This window comes from Armigeres subalbatus, chromosome 2 (assembly GCF_024139115.2).
Source record: "Armigeres subalbatus isolate Guangzhou_Male chromosome 2, GZ_Asu_2, whole genome shotgun sequence".
Classification (NCBI taxonomy): Eukaryota; Metazoa; Arthropoda; class Insecta; order Diptera; family Culicidae; genus Armigeres; species Armigeres subalbatus.
Window position 1 is genome coordinate 51,687,960 of NC_085140.1, and position 2,490 is coordinate 51,690,449.

The following is a 2,490-nucleotide window of genomic DNA, read 5'->3' on the forward strand; positions in this document are numbered from 1 at the left end:
AATTTTCCAACTCGAAAAATTCCGAGACGACCGGGAATCGAATTCAGCCACCTTCAGCATGGTCTTGCGTTGTAGCCGCGCATAACGCCTCCCTAGCACACAACAGCTTAATAATGTTCTTTAGTCTAATAACTGTTCCAGGAAGTGTTAACTCAGAAGTTTAAAATCTCTCAAAACTAGACAAAAATTGTATTCCAACCGAACGGAGATTACAGTCCTTAAGCCATGATTATAAAACTAACGGTGTACGCAGTTCGAAATTGCTCAGTCGACGGCGCAGATCATCACATCGATAAATATTTATTGTATGCTGTCGAATGCCATTGTTTGTGTAGTTTGAATTGATTTCGCTTTGGCCAAACTAGACAGGAGGTCGTAGCACTTCATCATATCCTTCTGGGTGATACCGAATAGAATGCAGACCAACCTGTTGCGCTTGGCGCCTGATATATTTCCGCAACGATGTTCGCCGGAGTATATACATGAAGTATGTACTGTTTGCTGAGTGTATATTCGAAGTTTGGCGGCGGAATATCCCCGTAGATAGACGGAAGGTTTCCTGTGGCGAGCATCCTTGATGGTATGAATACTCGAATGCACCGCCGTTCTCAAGATCGGTACCAATTGCGTCATAGAGTGTGATCTCAATCTACAGGAGGAAACGCGGAAGTTAGAATAGCTAAATACAAAATTTAAAATTATATTTGGGCTTCACCGACAGGGTATCGTAAGATAAATTACAATTCCTTACCTAGAAAAAACCGCTAAGCTTTGCAACGGGTAGTATCTTTGCGTAGTTTCCCTTATTCAGATTTTTGCTGCTTCTTATGAATACGTCCAGCTTCTTGATGGCTGTCACAAAAGCGAGGAAAGACCGCAAAATTTGCAAATTTGCAAAATTTATTAACTACGGGGCCGACCAAGACCAAAATTCACTGAACACCCACGACACAGATCAATGAAATGTTTACGAAAGTTACAAAACGGTGATAGACGAATCCAAGTAAAAATAAGAAGAAGACACACGACGGTGTTAACTTTGACAGATCCTACAGCACAGCATAGGGAGATCATTTTAAAATGCTTATAATAAATTCTAGACAAAATGTAATTAAAATCTGATTGAAGTATGATACGGAAAAAGTTCCGAACTGTATGATAGATATATTTTTGGAAAATATTCAAAAAATTGAGATAAGCTTCCGAATATGTAATTCAGAACTTTTTCCGTATCGTACATCAATCAGATTTTAATTACATTTTGTCTAGAATTTATTATAAGCATTTTAAAATGATCTTCCTATGCTGTGCTGTAGGATCTGTCAAAGTTAACACCGTCGTGTGTCTTCTTCTTATTTTTACTTGGATTCGTCTATGGTCCAATGCACCGAGTTCATCATTGACGTTTGAGCGGTGCGCTGTTTACTAAGAATGAATACTTTTGCATTCATCGAGTTCATGCAAGTGTTCATTTTTAGTAAACAGCGCCCGACTCAAACGTCATTGTGTTCATTCGGTGCATTGGACCATAGAAGAAAGAGGAAACAAAAAAAATCAATGCTGCCAGTTATGCACGGAAAAACACACAAAACTGATAACTGACAGGCTGGCTATAGTGTCTTTTCAACTGTATACCTAGAACTCTACACACCAATGGAGACTTCAAGCGCAACACCGAAAAAATACAAGTGCCACATCCCGGTTATTAGTTCCTGCCAAAAGTATGCCAGACTTTTCCCTAAAAGTCAGGCGGGTGCTAAGGTGTCAAATATGTGTTGCCTCAAATCAAGCGAATGCCGACGGCACTAACACTACGCCGTAGTCTATGAAAAATAAACACTGCAGTGAGTGAGAATGTTCTGAAACGCACAAAGTTTGGGTAATGCCAGAAACAACTGTTTCTGCTCAGCACAGAGTTTTTTCTACCAACATACTTATTTATCTGCATATTTCGCGTACGGAATAAAGTGAAAACACTACATTTTTTTAGATTTGGTGTATTTTTGTTCGTTGAAATCTTTAATTTAATATTTGCTTTCGACACCACTCTCTCTTGTAAAAATGGTAAACAATACAAATTTTCACAAATACCACGACAATTTATGTAAGTATATGAGCATTTTGACATTGGAGTATAAATTTATGCGCCAAATAAGAGGGTACTGTCATACTTGCCAAACTCCATATGAAAAAAAATCGTTGTCCCCCCTCTGCTAAAAGTAGTTGCAACCCTGTACACTGTGCCACCAAAGTACTCTTTAATGGGTAAAATAGTACCCATTATGAACTTAAATAGTTCAACTCATTAAAAGAGTAAACAGCGTTTACTCATTAATGGGTAAACCGCTCGTACGTCAAATTACCGAGTGATTTTTACCCATTATTTCAAAAGAGATTTTCGGGAAAATGTGTAAAAATCACTCTTTATTATTTAAAAAAAGTATTCCCGAAAATATTATAACAAATTTAAATTAAGTAATAACTAAATTA

The 2,490-nt window shown here is 37.6% G+C and overlaps 1 long non-coding RNA gene across 1 annotated transcript; it reads right to left on the bottom strand.

The window, feature by feature from the left end:
* Positions 1–240: 240 nt before the first annotated feature.
* Positions 241–1,405, bottom strand: LOC134214384 (uncharacterized). Its single transcript, XR_009979763.1, has 2 exons — positions 752–1,405; positions 241–649 (listed from the first exon to the last, which is right to left on the bottom strand). It is a non-coding gene; the product is annotated as an uncharacterized LOC134214384 (long non-coding RNA).
* Positions 1,406–2,490: the final 1,085 nt, after the last annotated feature.